At 39.1% G+C, this 17926-nt stretch overlaps 1 protein-coding gene and 2 long non-coding RNA genes across 12 annotated transcripts in view; 1 reads left to right on the top strand and 2 right to left on the bottom strand.

The window, feature by feature from the left end:
• Positions 1 to 2937: 2937 nt before the first annotated feature.
• LOC306814328 lies at positions 2938 to 5542 on the bottom strand. 3 transcript variants are annotated; one of them, XR_013777146.1, is made up of 3 exons: positions 5420 to 5542; positions 5173 to 5218; positions 2938 to 4707 (listed from the first exon to the last, which is right to left on the bottom strand). It is a non-coding gene; the product is annotated as an uncharacterized lncRNA (long non-coding RNA). The 3 variants fall into 3 exon arrangements; XR_013777148.1 differs by lacking the exon at positions 5420 to 5542 and having other exon boundaries at positions 2938 to 4096; positions 4600 to 4707; positions 5173 to 5238; XR_013777147.1 differs by lacking the exon at positions 5420 to 5542 and having other exon boundaries at positions 5173 to 5238.
• A 204-nt stretch (positions 5543 to 5746) lies between these two features.
• Positions 5747 to 17926, top strand: part of NIPBL (NIPBL cohesin loading factor) — a 150156-nt gene continuing 137976 nt past the window's right edge. For 6 of the 8 annotated variants that reach the window (XM_079330269.1, XM_079330273.1, XM_079330277.1 and 3 more), the window contains exon 1: positions 16330 to 16882. The gene's annotated coding sequence lies outside the window, so the exon portion shown is untranslated. Of the gene's footprint in view, positions 5872 to 7532; positions 7685 to 15301; positions 15410 to 16329; positions 16883 to 17926 lie in introns of those variants that run through there. The other 2 variants (XM_079330270.1, XM_079330268.1) reach the window with 2 other exon arrangements.
• On the bottom strand, positions 15247 to 16587 carry LOC306814327. Its single transcript, XR_013777145.1, has 2 exons — positions 16445 to 16587; positions 15247 to 16336 (listed from the first exon to the last, which is right to left on the bottom strand). It is a non-coding gene; the product is annotated as an uncharacterized lncRNA (long non-coding RNA).

Genomic DNA, 17926 nt, shown 5'->3' with positions numbered 1-17926 from the left:
GCACTAATATCACTCAAGCTGAGAGGAAAAATTAAATTACATGTTGAAATTCCAGCAAATAACTGCCAAAATTTTAATGAAATATCTCTAAGTTATTTTTGTGCTACTGGTTCATTTTTCATCTACTACTACAACTCTATCTGTGTTTCTAACAGTGAAAGCTACAGTATGGGGAGGACATACCACGAGTATGTCATCTGATTTTACTCAAGCAATAGTAGTAGAGAAAAATGACCACAGATTTCTCAAGAAAAAGAATTTTTACTACCAGGAAAGATGGGATAATTATCAATACTGTGAAGAGAAATTTGAACTATCTCAAGAGACACAGTAAGACAGGATGAGTAACAACCTCAAGGTGTCTGTCAAGAAAGCCAAAGGAAAATCTGAGCTGGTAAGGTTCAGCCATGATGTTTTGGCATCAAATATTAATAACCATACAACAAAAACACTATACTGGGAAAGTTCTTCTTTCTTAAAATGTCTTACTTTCTGCCTATTTCTAATAGCAACAACTCGTACCAGGGTGTTTTCACAACTTAGTATTTCAGAAATTAAATTTGATGCTTACAAGGGAAATTGCAAAGGTCAATTTAAATTTTTCAGTGTAGGGAGTTAAGTTACTTTTTTATTTGCTGAACTACTCAAAGCAATTTTTTTAGGCTCTCAATAGTGATTAACAAACAAAGACTTTCCCAATTAACTTTATTATTCAATGTTGCTATTTTCCATTTGCAATACTTTCATGGTTGCAGTCTGCATCTCAGATAACCCACATATTTTTAGAAGAATCAGACCTGGAGAGTAAGCACTGAGATATCACACAGAGAATCAGAGAAAGAAGCATGGAAACCACTGCAGAGCAAAAACTGTGGAGGAATTATTTTGCAATTGCACTTATAGAATTGTTCATCTGATGAGGATTTTTAAAAAACTTATTTTAAAAAACTTAATGTTTCATAGGCGAGAAAAAATTGTGAGACTTTTGCTATCAGTTATGTTTCATATGCACCATTATTTTCCCACAGGCCTTACCATCCAGTTGCCTAAAGTTTATGTAATATATTTTGTGACAACTACCTATCTGTGTTTGCAAATATATTCACAGCTTCAACGTTTGCTGCTGTCTTTACAAATGAAAAACAGTTCCACAGATACCCCTCTGATATAACTAAGATCTTCCACAGAATCATTCCTGATATATGCTGCTATGTGCTGAATTTAACCATTCTTTTTGAGTTGGACAAAAGACTGTCTAACTCATGCCATTTAGAATGTCTATTTTATGAAACAGATATTTCTCCAAAGTGTCCTAATTAGTTTTTCACATTCATTGACTGACTTGAATTCTTCGTCTCTTTGTAAAGTTCAACATTTTTAAAGTCTTACAAGAGTTTTTGCTTTTTACAAAACAAGGAAGAAGTTTGAAGGTACTTTCACGAGACTTCATGAGTGGGAATGTGAACCCATAGGAGGTGAACCTGCTGCTCCAGGAACAGGGAAGCCAGAGCTGCTCCTGTATCACCATCTAGTGGGGAAGAGCCCTGCTGCTCATAACACAGCCGAGCTCCACGGGTGTGAGAGCAGGTTCCTGACTGAACTTCAGCTGATGGATTGCACACTAGCTGCTTCATCTTAATCTTTATGCCCAGAGATCAACTGACTTCCAGATAGGAGGCTGGAATTTACATCAGAGTATCTTCAAAATAACAACCTAAGAGCTCTGGATACCTTTCCTTTTTTAACCTTTTGCCTTCTAGGACCAAAACATTCAGCATATTTTTTTGAATGTCATAAATATCATGTTTGGAGGTGAAAAACTAGAAACTGTTCCCAAATTGTCATTTGGAATAAAGATTCATCACAAACAATTGGTTTCTTGCAAATTAATGAGCCACCAAATTGGCATAATTATCTTAGGGAAATAAAACAACTGGACACAATTTGCTCAACTCCTGAAACAAGGACAAGGAGTCACTACTGGAAGAATCATGTATACAGGGTAAGACTTCAAAGAAAAGAGAAAGATTTCTAACACTTATCCTTTCTTGTAACAATAAAGCAGTAACTCTAATGCAGTAGTATGCGAAATAGTAAAGGAAAAATTTGATTCCAAAACAAATTTTATATACAGTAGGGATAATATTTAGCATCTATATTGATATGTGGGACTCCAGGGCATTCGCCTGGCATCTCCTTGGGGGTCTCAAAACCCCCCTGGCGAGGGTCTCAAAGACGTCTGAGTGAGACCCTGGTGTCTCAGGCGCTGAATTCAAACCCTTGGGGGAAATTACCAACACAGAGGGAAGAGAAACGAGCCACAAGAATTAGTAAAGTGTAAATTAGACTGCTATGTATGAATGTAGATAAATAGACTTTTGGGGATGTTTGTGATAAGGGACATGTGGCCAACATGGAGAATTTGGGGCGGGGTATACCTCTTCCTCCTTCTCCTCATCATCCATGTTGGGTGACATGCTGGCACTTTCAGATTGGATGGAGACAAAGCTGGACCGTTTAAGAAGTTGTATTGCATTGTATTGGAAAGTCATTATAAATATCTAGAACATAATTTAGAGTACAAAAAATAAGTCTGCCTTTACCAGGCAGATTCTGCCCTGGATGCCTGGCTGGACAGACCACTGTTAGCTGGGCAAAGAATTCCTGAGATAAGAAATAATAAACAACCCTTGAAGCCTCTGAAAAACCATTTCCTGCAGTCTCTCATTGGCAGCTTTGGGAAAAACCTGGATTTTAGATCATCTGCATGTCCTGCTGGAGGTGATTCCAAGCCTAACGGGACACCCCAGGCAGCAACATTGATATTTTCAGTGACATTAGAGGGACATGGTAACTGTTCTTAAAATTTTACTAGGGCTGAGTGTATGTACTTCCATAAGATTTCAGCTATTAAAGAGTGTCATTTTTATCTCCATACATGAATGCGGCATTTAGGGTTTTTTCTGACCCAACTGTGTATTTTCATACCTAAATACATACACAGAATCACAGAAGGAGGTTGGAAGGGCCCACAGAGGGTCATCTAGTCCAACATCCCTGCTCAGAGAGGACACACAGCACAGGATTGTGTCCAGGCTTGGTGAGGGAGACTCCATAACCTCTCTGGCAATCTGTTTCAGGGTTTGGTCACTGCACAGAATAAAAGTTCTTCATGGTCAAGAGGAACCTCCTGGGCACCATCACACAGAAGGACCTCAGAACAAACAAATAACTGAACCCAAACCACGAAAAATTGTAGCCATCTTGCAAGACTGTAGTGTTAGAGTAAAATGCAGATTTCCATCTAGAGAATGGTCAGGAGGTCAACGGAATCAAAATACCACTTCCAAAGTTCCCAGTGCTCACAACACTTTCTCATATGAAAAGGAAGGCTCTGCATTAGATGAAAGAACAGCAAACAAAATTCACTAGTCGAGTACAATACCCTAATTTACCCTTTTTTTAAAGCACTCATCCAACTCTAAGCAAAAGCAGACATTACTCATTTGCAATGTCTTAAACAAAATCTTGCATTTTTTGTTGTTATTTTGCAAAATGAGATTTCCTTTTCCTTTCCCTTTTGAAGACCATGTTTACAGTTGTGCACCATGTGTGCTTTCTAGATTAGATAGCCAGGCCTGATGTTGAAATACAAACTGAAAGTGAAAAACACTTTTCAGACAGGAAGTTATGCAGCTGCAATAAATTTAAATATTCTAATGTCCAGTATGGTAAAGGAAAATATTATATTACTATATATAGTTTGTCAGACACCAACACAAGTAACTCACCTTGCTTGGCCTTAAGCAGACAAGGAACTCAAATTTGTAGATCCATTCATATCACTTGGGAGGCTTCTAGAAAAAAGCCTCCTGCACTCATGCAACTTGCAGAAGATTGTCTGCTAGAAGTTTTTCCACATGTTCTTTGCTATCAGTGCAGGCCTAATAATTAATAACTTGGATTAACTTTAATAAGTTGGAGTAAAATTACTGATTTCCTCCTACTGATTTACTTTAAGCTACATTCCTTCCCTTCTTCTTGAAAAATGTAAATGGCTCTTGCCATACAGTTCAATATGGTTCAGGCCATTATCCTGTAAGAATCAGAGAATAAAAGAGAAAGGAAAGAATAAGCATGGTTCTGAGAAAAAAATATTGACCTGGAAAACTTGTCAAAGATTGAAAGTACTGAAAAGAAAACATTAATTGCAGGCATTAACATCAGTGTAAACACCACAGGGATCCAGTTCTCTGGCCCTAGGAGATAATGTGAGGAAGGGAAATGGAGTTTCTAGTATTTAATATAGCAATAGTCTGAAGAGACTAAGAGTTGACAAGAAGATGATAGGGGGTTTTACATGCTTTCATTTTGCTTAACAAAAACTTTTTGAGGGATTGAATTGACACTTGAAGTCAAGGGGAAGGAGGAGCAGAGAAATAAGTAATAGTAATAAAAAGACAGAACCTGGCAATTTCAACTAAATTACTCTTTGCATTATACAATTTTTAAAAGTAAGTATAAAATTTTAAATTTTCTTTAATCTCTCAGCAACTGCAGTTGGGAAAGACTGTGTGTCAACACTGCATACCATCTCACCTTAGACATTTAAGTGCTTAAACTGGGAAAGGCAAATTAGGATCCCAGTTCTCAGGGTCAGGATACCTCAATTTTTCCAGCTATTGCTGAACAGTTTCTGAGAGGTGACTGGTAGGAAAGATATGTGCCAAGATACTGTCTTTACAAACAATTCTATGGGTGAAGGAATGGGTGTTAACATCTTTGAAATGGGTCTTAATATCTCTCCTGGCTTCAAGCCGCAGGTTTGCTGCAGAGCCCAGACAGTTTGGCTCCTTAAGGCAAAGGTCTGCACAAGCTTCAGCTTCTGGACTTTGGGAAGAAATGACAGGTTCAAGGGGAATATGGGGTAGGCCGTTTGGGAAGGCTGTACCTTCCCAGTACCTCAGCCGAGGGGAAAGAAAGAGGGCAACACGCGGCCAGGGGTTTAGGATAAAAGGAAGTTGCATCCCCTAAAAATCAGGAGAGAAAACCGCACAGGAGTGAGCCCCAGCGGACTCTCTCCCACCACGCGAGTAAAGTTGCAGGGTTCCTCTGTTTTCTTCATGGACACTCGCTTTCATAGCATGATTTCCCGTACTTGACTGAGCCCACCTGAGGAAAGCAGGACGATGCTCCGTCTGCAGGGATGCGGACACTGCTCACCTGGGGGACAGGTAGGCGCCGTCTATACAGGGTCTGCAAACTTCTCACTGGGAATCATAAAAACAAACCAGAAAACAAGCAAACAAACAAAAATGGCAACACGCCCCCCCCCCCCCCGCCCTTTCCGTTTACTCAATCACTATTTAAACACTGTCACACGTTTCCACAACACTGTGAAGAAGACATGTTGGATGACTTTATCAGATGGTATTTAAGGTGGATCTGCGGGTGGGTGGCCGCTGTCCCCACTTCACGCCGCCTGTATGAGGTGTGTTCACTACCCTGACCTGCCCGCGGTGCTCCAGCGCCGCAGCCCCCGCGGCAGGATCCCACCCCGCCCGCCGCCAGGCAGGTTCTTTGGGATCGGCAGGGAAGGGGTTAAACGCGGAGCGGCGCCTGGAACTCGGCGGACTGTTCCATTACCTCGAGAGGGGGGACCCACTTACACATTGCTAATTATTCCCTATCAGATAATACTAAGACTCGGAAAGAAAAGCTATAAGCAGTCGTTTTTAAGCATGAGAAGCAGGTCTGTGAGTTAAAACAGGTGAACCTGAGGTAAAATCCTGAGGGCACTTCTGGCTTTTTCTCCTGCGTGGGCAAGTTGCGCTCATCCCGGTCTGAGGGAGGAGGCGAGGCGGCACCCCGGTAGCGTGTTTGGGGTTCGCAGGGTGCTCGTAGGAGTTTTAGATACACTTTAATTTCTCATTTAGCATCGCTAGAGTTTTCCTCTTCACTGGCTGCTTGTAACAGGCCTTGTTTGCCTAAGCGGGACTGGGAGGAGAGGAGGAAGGGCGGGCAGGGAAGCGGTGACGGCAGGAGGGTTCTGAGGTGACAAAGGCGCGGGAAGCGGCCGGGACAGCCCGGGGTGCTGCTTGGTTAGGGGGTCAGTGGCTTTCTTTAGTTCAGATAATGATAAAATCGGTCGCCTTCGCTGGCCGAGCCCAGCGGAAGAGGTGTGACAAACAGGTTTGGGAGTCCTGAGCATAAACGCGAGTAACTTGGCCGGATTTCTCAGGCGGCGTTGGAAAGCCGGGGCTCAGATCCGCCTCAGGCGGTTCAGGAACAGGCGGCAGGCGTCCTCGGACATCTGCTCGCACCAGTGTTTTGGAGTGATTTAGAGACATTGTCTGTATTCTTTAGGATCGATTTACTATGTCACTATAGAAAAAAAAAAAAAGAAAAAAAAAAAAAAAAAAAAGCGTCGCTTTTTTTTTTTCTTTTTTTTTTTCTTTTTTTTTTTTTTCTTTTTCTTTTTTTTTGCTGTTAATGGTAAGAATTAAGAAAGTGAGGAACTGGGTTCTTAGGTCTGCGCCTTGACAGAAGGAAACTGAGGGTGCTTCAAGTCCTATAAAGGAGCTGGTTTAAAAGCAGCTATTAGTGATAGAGAGCTTTCCATCATACTAAAAATACTTCTGTGGAATCATAAGCATGGGCAGTGCTTCCCAGGCAACTATAAAATGCCAATCCCACTTCCTTTGAGAAACTCTGAAACTTAAAAGTAGATCAAAGCCACAGAGTATTAACAAATTTAGAGTTTACAATGAGGGAATAGGAGGGGCATTTTCTTTGAGAAGCCAAATTAATTTTTGTAGCATATTTTGTTCTGTATTTCTTATAAGCAGATTTATTGTCTGCCTAATTATTCTACAGTACCAGCTTGGCAGTATTGTTTCAGTAATACTGTGGTAACAGTGTAGATGGAGAACCACGTATTTCAGAGAAATGTATGAGATTGATCTACATTATAACCTGGGTCCCTCTGGAGTGCAACAGTGAAACAGCACCAGGAAGTGTGCTTTAATCATTATTCCTGCACTGTTTGGGGTTGTGGTTTTTGGATTTTTTTTGTTTTGTTTTTGGTTTTTGGGGTTTTGTTTTGTTTGTTTGTTGTTCTGTTTTTGTTTTGGTTTTTTGTTTGTTTCGTTTTGTTTTTTGTTTCTTTTTTTTGGGTTTTTTTTAACTAAATAAGGAACTCAGTACACTAGACCAGTAATCCAGAACCTTTCCTGAGCTCTTACAAAAAAATAACCTCTCATTAAAAACTTGCAATATGTTTTTGCAATCAAAGGAAAGTGTATATGCTGGAGAAAACCTATTGGATTAATAGTACTGTAAATTTTGCTTGGCACATAGAGAGTTCTAACAGCTTATCCTTTAAATTTCTGCAGATGCACCCTCCTCATATTCCTAGGGGCAATAATTAAATATTATTCTACAGCTACCTAAACATGTAGTTGTATTCCTATAGCCAGGTTATTACAGCTCTATAACTTCCCTGAAATTACATGTGAAATTTTCTATTTCAGGCATTTTGACAGCAGTAAATAGCATTTTGAATGAAATTTTTGGGAACTGGACAGATTTTATCTATTACATGTGAAGAACAACAGCCATAAAGAAGTCTCATATAGACATCTCTGAACTGCTTTTAGAAGAGGGTAAAGCTGGTAGAGGCCTGGTAAGAAAAATCTTCATTTAAATATACACAATTTTATTGTTGGGAGGGAAGATTATTAAAGGAGTGAGAAGGAGGAAGAAGGTGTAACTGCTACAGTTAATCAGTTTGGTAGATCTTGAATGTTCAGCTGTTACACAGTTTTACACTAACTTCATAACACCATGGAGGTCGCAGGAATGATGTGCAACACAATGTCCATCTTAATGAAACAAAGCCTCACAGCCAGGCTATCCAACATATATATGACGCTCCTTCCCCTGCAGGCCATGTTATATTTTTAAGTTAATCATCAACAGTAAAACAATACCAAGGATTTTTCCTCATTTTTCAAGTTCTAGATCGTATTTATGAAAAGAGTAAAAAATAAGGGGACAATAAGGATATATTAACTGCAAAATAAAACACACTTCCCATTCAGAATTCAATTGGACTAGAAAAAACTGCATTTACCTTTATAAATCGGTTTTTTAAAACCAAAACAAACTTCCTAAATATCTATCACTAAATTTTAGATGATCAATTTTTCATGAAATTTAGTTCTTAAGGAAAGCTCAGATATTGGTAACCACTCTACTTGGCATGCCCCTAGGCTGGTCTAAACTTCAGTACTTCTGAACATTATGAGGCAACATCTGAATTTAGCAGTATGCGAAGTTACTCACAGAAAATCACAAATACAGCAAAACATCTACAGTTTTAAATTTATAAAAAAAATAAATGGCACTCACAATGCAGACAATTCACTCACATTTAGACAATAGTCTAAATGAAATTTGGTGTGAAAAATATTTTAAAAAGGAAAGATCATATTTTTAGGTCTGCACACATAAAACAGTTTTTGTGACAGTTTTTAATGTAAGTACTTTTTGTGCTATGCTGTAATTTAAACAGAAATTTATAGCATGGCTTTCACAAATAATCTCTCTGCCAACAGATTATCCCTTATTTAACAGAACTTTTTATCCAAACATAATTCAATCACAAATTCCTTTTCTACAGTATCAAAATTACATACCCACCAAAGTCAGCTTATCATTCACTTTCTACTCTTATAGTGCACTCTTCTTTTGCCTCTCTGGGAATTGGCTATTCTGTAAACATGATTTTTAAGAAAAAAATAAACCAAGTAAGAAAATTTTTTGTAAAGACATCCTTTTTTTAAGCCAGTGAGTCTTTAAGTGAAGCAGATAGCAATTCACATCATGGATTATTTTGCCAATGAAGACAAATCAAAATAGGAAAATAAAAAAAGTAAGGGCTTTTATATGCTGTCTTTAACCTTTGGGAGCAAGTAAGAAGGAAGCAATCCAAAATGTTAGGGAAAACACAGCCCAATGGCAGTGAAAAGATAAACATTGCCCAAGGAAATGCAGGAGGAGAAATGCACTTTAACCTGAGAAGAGTAATCACTAGGGTAGCCTGGAATAAAAAACATACTTTCTTAAGTCTGGAAATAAGGGCAAACAGCAGTGGAAGGTATGAAAGTAATGAGTAAGTTTAGGAAAAATTCTAGTGAATGAAAGTCTATAGAGTATTTTGTGATGCCTATGCACACACTTTTCTGACAGGGAATTGCATATTTTGAATGTTGCCAGGTTATTGTACTTTTTTGGATCTATTTAGAATGCAACTGTCCTTAAAATTGGCAATGCATTCTTATTTAATTTGACTTGGTTAGTTCAGTGTCTGTGGTCAGAGAAAATAGATGGCATCAGATGTTTTGATGCAGGCTATTTATAAAGATTGTGTGTACATTCTTTTCCTCTGAAACCATGTGAATGTTTCACTCAAAGTCTCAGCTCCTTTTTGGTTGATAGACATCTTGAATCTCTTGTGCTTTGCTTTTCTTACAGCTGCTTTCCCAGTGATTGCTCAGGCCTGTATGGGTTTCTGTGTCTTCTCTGCATCTGTTTCTATGGCATTTTACATCTTTTTTTCTCACACATGCCTATCTTCAAATATCCAACAAAACGTGCCAATGACATCTCTCTTTGTTTTTGGTGGTGACATGCAGCCATGTTCTTGTGGAAACTGGTTCTTTTTTCCAGAAAGTTAAAACTACTTCTTACAGTGATGTTGAAGAGCACTGCCTATGACAATTAGCTGTAATATGCTTTATCTAACAGCAATTTAAAGGATAATAAATTAATAAGACCATGTTAATAAATTGAACCCAGAATGGAAAACATGCATTAGCACAGGTATACAAATCACAGCCTCTTCAGGAGAGTCACTGTATCATTTTTCATATGAGTACTTGCACTGGAATGCAATCAACAGTAGAATAACTTAGCAAAACCTACAAAATGTACCATAATAATTCAAAACTATTAATTAAATATGCTGTGCACACTAGTGGTCTTTCATTATCATCATGATTTTAAAACTATTTCCACTTACTTATAAGCTTTAAGGAAACTGCTTATACTTAGTGTGTTATTTTTCCAAATGTATACCTCTGAGGCAAAAGTTTTCTATGGTGTGCTTCTTCTGTAAGATGAATTACGTTTAAGAAACATGAGGAAGCTGAGCATGTATTTTAAAATAGTGGGAGAATAAATACAGAAATTTGAACATCAAAAACTGGAATGTAAGTATATCATGATATCTATTTTTCATAAATAGATCGTTTTGATGTGATTTTAAAGCTGCATCATCTAGCCAGAGACATATATTTATATTCAATTTGAGCTCCAGGTCAACAGCTTAGTTTTCTGGATTAATTATTGTCTCTGTCAAAAGTTTAAACAAAAATTTAAAAAAGGCTCTGTGCTTCAGAATGCACAGTACTGCATGTCTGTGAGAAATTAAATCAGTGACAAATTTATACTGTTTTCTGGTTCACTAATGGAGCACCCACACCTCGTCCTAACAAAGTAGATGCATTGCTATTTGTCCCTGTGGCCATGCTGAGAAGCAAATTTCCATCACATATCCAGCTACATTTAAAAAAAAGAAGGAAAAAGAAAATAAAAATTATAAATTGAACATTCAGCATTAAGAAAATAACAGATGATGTTTTAGTTTCTATTCTTATCTTAAAAATCAATAAATTACACTTCAGAAGTAGTTTTCATTACAAATTGACATTACAAGTTGACAGCCATAACTCAAAGAAGTGCAAAAGTTATTTGTTCTTATTTCATTTTATTGCACTATGTTTTCTCTTCCCCATCTTATTGTAACATCCTTTCATGAATGCCACAGGATGTCTAAACCAAGAAGAGCATCTGCAACAGGTTAGAAGTCTGGTTTAGACAGTCTGTAGGACTTTTTAAAATGTCTTCATATGAACAAATATCTAAATTGATAGTCAAACTTCAATCAACTTTCTTTTATCAGGTTTCTGGATAAATATAAGGTCATTAATTGCTTGAACAAAAAAATAATTAGAATTGTGAATGTGATTTATCCCTAGATGGGGAACCACAGATTGCTTTAGGTGTGTCTATAAAATGCAGCATAAATGGAACATACATGGACATTGTAAATAATCTCTCTAAAAATTGCATATTAAAGTGTTTGAACAGACCTTGGCACAGGCTCAAAGCATGCCAGCTTGCACTTTCCCAAACAATTTCTATGCACAGTTTCAGCATTAGTATTAGTAATGAACTATTCCCAATAGGCAAAACATGTGACTGTCCTGCTTGGAAGAATAGAACGGTCAAACATGGAATGTTTGTCAAACATGGAATTATGTGGCTACAAGCTCCAATGCCAGAGAACAGTCCCAGACATATTCAACCTGATGCTTATATGTAGCCATTTCATGCTTTGTCTGAGGATAGTTAACACTTCTGAAGAATAGGAAAGTTTTCCAAGGAAGCTGTTTTTAAAGACCTGAGCCCAAGAGGCTTTTTTTAACCTGTATTGTATATATAAGCATATCTCTGTCTTAAATCTTCTTTTTTTGGCAAATTGATTAAAAATTGAATGGCAAGGCATGTTATGATATTGTCTTCTTTTTTTTTTTTTTTTTTTTTTTTTTTTTTTTTTTTTATGCATACAAGGTATGACTTTGAGGTGAATACAACAGCCCTTAAGGGGAATTTTAAACTTCTCTCTTTTGCCAGCAGATGAATGCCCACATTTATTTGCTGGCCTGTGAAGTTTTGTACTGATTTACCTTTACTTCTTAATAAGTAGAGAAAGAAAAAACAAAAAGTCTGAATGTTTTTATATTTCTGTCCTAAAATTTGCCATAGTAGCCCTCAACAACAGTTTTGTAGGAAATTGAGTAGTATTTCTGATTGGGGCTAACATGACATTAAGTTGTCCTCCCAGTGCCTAGATAAACCAAGACAATTGAGAGGATAGTTATATAATGCTCAAAATAAGAACAGGGGGGAAAAAAAAAAAAAGGAAAATCACATCAGGTATCAGGAATGATACCTGCTTGCTTTCTGAAGCTCAGCAATGGTGAGAAAAGAGCCTAAAAACCATTGCTTGCTAGATTTCAGATTACCTTCAATGACAGTGTGTTACTGATCATTTATCTTCCCTAAAATATAAATTGTTATTAGGTCTGTATTTATGGTCCTGATGTGACAATTATGTGACAGCAGAATTCCGCCCAGCAGTCTATTACTGGCCTTTTTTCAATTATATAGTGTCTTATTATTATGTATGTTTTATAGTCTAAATTACATGTTTTAATTGTCTTTATTTTAACTTTGTTCAGAAGCCCTAGTACTTTGCATATTCAAGAGCTTACTTTAACATCGAAATGAAAATACTAGAGTTTTGTCTTCTGTCATTTTTTCTCAATAGAAACATTATTATATATTTTAATATGTATGCCTCCTACCATAGAATTTATATAGTGTACAAACAAAAGCTCATTCTTAACATGGTAGATATAATGCAAGTTTGTTGCTTAGAATGAAAAAGTACCATTTAATTTGATATGAAATTCTTTTTAGTCAGTTAAGCTAAATAATTAGAAGAAGGAAAAAATATTCTGGCTTACTTTCATCTGGTTTACCAGGAAAGAGAAATAAGAATCAGTAGTCTCCATGAAGTTGTAAACTTAAAGCAAGTAATCATACAAATATTTGGTTCCTCAGTCTACAAGCTTCCTTGGCCTGTGCCATTGAAAGTATCATATTTAGGCTACTTACTTTCCACAGTGAATATATTCCAGTCAATTTGTTACATGGTGCTATTATTTGTTTCTGTGAACTAAAAGCAATTTAAAGAACATAACTTGTATGACTTATCATACAGCATACATTATTAAATTCTTCCTAATCATTGTGTGGTACAGCCTTAACACCAGATTCTGAATAATTCTAGTACTTGAATTTAGGATGCTAGCTAATGACTTGTTACTGTATTCAGATAACAAGCTCCCAGTTTTTATAGGAAAGTTCTTTTCAATTATTGAGTCTATAATATATACAGTCATAACTTAAAGAATTATTTTACTGACATGTCCTAATTATTTTAAAAATCTGCCTATAAATATATATACTGTAATATGAGTAATATACATACCTGTAAATTACTAAGGTAAACAGAATGCACAGTGTTTGTGCATCACATAAAAACTTAAAAGACAAGTACCTGAATGTTATACAGGCCCTTAAAGAGATAAAACTGATAAAAAATAATGTATTTTTCATGCATTCTACAGGAAAAAAGCAAATTACAACAATTGTATCTAAGAAAACATTGGTGCTGGGTGTATTTTTATTCCAGTATTACATGCTGTCCATAATTTACGAAGCTGAATAATGACATGTAGCAGTGAGGGAAGTGAACATCAGCGTAAAGAGGGGAAAGACGTCCGTTCTCTACTTTCAGTAGCATATTCACAAATATTAACTTTGCATTTAGAAAGCTTATCTCAGTACACAGCAACAGCAGTTGTAAACAGCAACAAGAGACATACCTACAGCTTTCCATGTATTTTGTGAAAATTGCTTGAGAACTCTCTACATTAAGATCTTTAATTCCTGCCTTTTGAATTAAGATTCACTTTGAAGAATAAGAAACGAGTCTGAGAGTAACAGACTGCATAAATAGCTTAAATTTATGGGAACTCAGTCGTTTGTTTTGGGCAAAAGATGCATTCTGTCTTGACATCAAAGGCAGCAGGATTAGGTTCTAAAGCTTTACCCTGAAACTCGCTGTTAGTTTTCTGGAATACATAGGTGTGGATTGTCAGGGGGATTCAGAGAGCTCTGTCCTTCTCCAAACTGCGACCAGCTTTGTTCATGCAGTGTGTGTGCTCCTTAGTGTGCTACAATCATGGTTGCGTGGCTGCATAGCTCCTCCCATACAGATTAGGGCTATCCCCACCCCATGACTCAGGCCTGGAACAGAAATAAGGTTTAAAAGCTTTTGCAGTAGTTATCAGGTGATCTGAAATACTTGATTTATCACTTTTCTGGTAATTTCAGGCATAATTACATTAACCCTGTGCATACTAAGGCGTTTTTAGGAATATAGTGAGCCTCCATTCTGCGACAGATTACTGTGAGTGAGTTTTTAAAACTGAATACAAGGAACCACTTGTCTGAATGCAGCCAAATAATTAAATCTTTCATTTTAAAAAGTGGAATAAAAATATTTAATTTCCCTTAAGGAAAATAAAATCCTGATTTGCCCATGTGTGTTACACATAACCTTCTAAAAGAACTAATGGCTTAAATTAGTTGTTCTCTTGTGCAGGTAATGCCGCATAGTACTCAAGTAAAACAGCCATTTCTACATGTTATTTTAGTGGAATGGTATTTTAAAAGCATTAAATGGTCTTACTGAAACCGTAATCAAATAGGTGTTGTGCCTGACCATGATGTTTGTAAAGTCTAAAACATATTTGCATTTCAAAATTAAAGTATAAATGTTCTGTATTTTATTTACGTATTAATTCACCAACTAAGAAAAAAATAATTATTTAAATAGATTACTAAAATCACAGAAGACTCCATCAACATGAATTGGTAGATTGAAATAGTATTCCTGAGCTTTGTAATTTTAGAATTACATTTTTCTGAGAATTCATAGATGTATAAGTACACATATACATGGTATGTGCACTCCAGATAGGTAGTTCATTAAATTATGTTTTATTTCCAAGAGAATGTAAATAGTTTTCCTCTTGAGTTAGAGTTGCAATGTGTTAAATTAAATGCAAAGACTTAAGGACACACTTCATTTGCAACACCAATTATTTCCCTTTATTTCAAATTGATGACTTCAAGTTATAAATGCATAAACTATCATAGGATTGGGTCCTTTTATATTAACCTAGAACAAAGGTCTGTAATACCTTTTATTTCGGAACCCAGTTAACTCTGTCCCTGTTAATATGTGCCATTAGATAATAGTATTTCTGCTACTGAATTACCATATTTTCCAGTGCTGTCTTCTTTTCTGTACTTTTAAACAAAAACACATACACTTGTAAACCAAACTTTGATTCATCCAAAATGACGAATTTTGTAGTAGTTTAAGCTTGAGAGAGGCATTTGAAATCCGTATTAAAGACAGAGCACTATTCAAGAAATCCTAAGTATTGGAGAGATCCAGGTGCACTGGTGCAAGATTTTATCCCTTTGTGCAAATAACATTCATCCAGAGCTGAAAGGGTGTGTTTATATGTCACAGGGTATTTACAGCTGAGTCCAGCTGATTCCTGAAGTCGACAGACAAGCAGTGCTTCCTCTAGAAATGAAAGGATTTTTGTCCAAGTACTGAGCAGCAAAACGACATTAAGTGAGTACTAAAAGACATAGTTAATTAATGGGATATATAAATGCTTCTTCATTATGATCCGGTGCTATGATTATTCAGTTTTACCTGTATAGAGGAACACCAGAAAGTCTTTCAGATTAGAACATGCTCTTTCTCCAAACGCTCATTCACAACACACAGTTAAAATATTTCCAATAAATCTGGTGGCGGTGGAGCCTCAGTCTCCAGCGAAGGACATTTCACCTGAACATCAGTATTTTCCCCAGTGCTCATCCAAAAAGCCCGTTTTTGAAAGCCACTCTCGTTCCGTATGTCCATCTGGAAGTCCCTCTCCCCGGCAATGCTTTAAGCAGCGGGTGTTTCGGTTCCTGCGGCGCGGCCTCTCACATCCACAGAGAAAGGGCATGAGCGGCGACAGTAACTCCAGCGAGTGTCCCACCCGCAGGGGTGCCGCCTCTGAGGGTTCATTTTAAGGCCCCTTTCCAGGTCTGCCTCCTGTGAGGCAGCATTTTTGCAGTCCTCCTTCTCGTCCTCCCCACCACGCTTAAGGAGGACAAAAAATAAACACCAAAACGGGTATTCTTTTTCCAACGGTCCCTTCTTCATAAATCCTCAGCGCAGGCTTAAGCGTAAACTTCGGTCTCGTTCCGCGCACCAAAAGGCGGGGGGGCGGGGGGGGAGGAACGAAGAAAAGAAAAAAGAAAAAAAAAAAAAGAAAGTCATGCAGCAGCCGGAGGGGTGTGGAAGAGAGAGGAGCTGGGCAGGGGAGGCTCTGTCGGGAGAGGCGAGGCAAGGGAGCCCCTCCAGCTGCAGCGGCGGAAGCGGCGCTGGTGGAGCGAGGGAGCGACCGGGCGAGGAGGAGGCAGTGAGGGAAGGGGGAGGTTGCTGGTGTTTGGCGCCGGTGGAGGGAGTCATTCCTGCCGCTGCACTTCCGGTCGGCATTTTGTTCTGAGAGGGAGCGAGAGAGACACATATAGGATCCTTCCCCCTCCTCCTCCTCCTCCTCCTCCTCCTCGCCCTTCTCTCCCCCTGCCCCCCCGCTCGGTACCGACTCACCGTGCCCAAGCCGCCCCTCCCCGCCCTCCTGCTCTCGCACTCTCGGAGGGAGCGGCGGCGGCGGCGGCGGCCCCTTGGCAGCGCTGCCCCTCAGCCACCCTCCGCTCTCCCCGGCTCGGAGCGCGACTCGGAACCGGTTCGGCGCGGCGCGGCCCGGCCTGTGTTGATGTTGTGAAGCAGGCTCAGGGGGAAGGGATTTGCCTCGGCCGCACACCCCCCGGCTCTACATGTTCGCTGCACTGAGGAGGAGACGGAAGAGGAGCCAGCCCCCCTCCCGGCCCGGATTATTGTTGTTATATTATCTCCCCTCCTCCTCCTCCTGCTCGGCGGCGGCGGCGGCGGCCCAGCGGCGGCGGCGGCTCCTCTGAGGAGGGAGGGGGGCGGATTTCTCTCCCCCTCTCTCGGATTCTCGTTGGAATCAGACGCCGATTTGCTCAGGTAATCCCCCCTCCTTGTCTCCCCTTCCCCTCCCTGCCCTCTCCAGCAGCGGGCCGGGCCTCTCAGCCCAGCGGCCCAGCGCTGCCAAGAGCATAGGGGATTAGCTGTTATCCGGGGTAGAGGGGCGTAAGTGGCAACCGGAGGTGTTTATTTCGCAGCCCCCCTTCCTGCTCGGTCGGGGCTGGCGGACGAGGTTGGTTCGTGCCGGGCTGCCGGGAGGCCCAGGCCCGGCGGAGGGCGCAGGCCCGCCGGCCAGCGCCTTTACTCCAGCTCGGGGATTAGAAAGGCGAAGCGGCTGCTCAGTGACAGGCCTCAACCCGAAAAGAGCAGGAGGAGGAGGAGGAAACAATACAATTAGTCGCAAATGTGCACTGATCCTTTGCCATATTTACAACTTCACCTAGGGCAAGGAAGGAGGGTCCCAGCGCAGACAGCCCTCTGAAATTGGGCAGGAGAGAGTGGAGGCACAGGGGAGAAGAGAAAATGTAAATACTCAGGAACAAAAATACCACTTCTCTTTGCTCTTACCTTTCTTCTAAACAAGTGTGTTCTGAACATTCAAAAGTTTAAATGCTTTTAGTTTTATAATCTGCAGACGTTTAATTTCTAAATAACATTATTGATAAGTATGTTAATGACTTAGTATATTTATAGCTTAAAATAGTTCTTGAAGGATGATTGACACAACACAGACACCTGCAGACCCAGGAAATACAGATAGGAAGGCATATTGTATCAGGTACTCCACACAATTTTGGTGTATGTGTGCTGTATACATTATACAGATATATGTTAAAAGAAGAAATACCATTTTCCGCTTCTAACAAATGGAAAACAGGCAAGGGATCGTGTGTAAAATGCTGCATTTATGACATTTGAGGGACCAAGTTGAAGATGAGATCTTAAGCAAAGTACTTGAGAATGAAATGTAAATTTATTTAAGTGAAATGTGAGGAATACTTAAAAAGTCAGGCTGTAAAACTTTGAGATCCCAAAGTTGTTATTGGCTGTTTGTGTCCATGATATTAGAATATGTAATTAGGT

Source organism: Erithacus rubecula (genome assembly GCF_903797595.1).
Source record: "Erithacus rubecula genome assembly, chromosome: Z".
NCBI lineage: Eukaryota > Metazoa > Chordata > Aves > Passeriformes > Muscicapidae > Erithacus > Erithacus rubecula.
The sequence above is the reverse complement of the archived record's forward strand: the minus strand, read 5'-3'. Positions and strand labels throughout refer to the sequence as shown.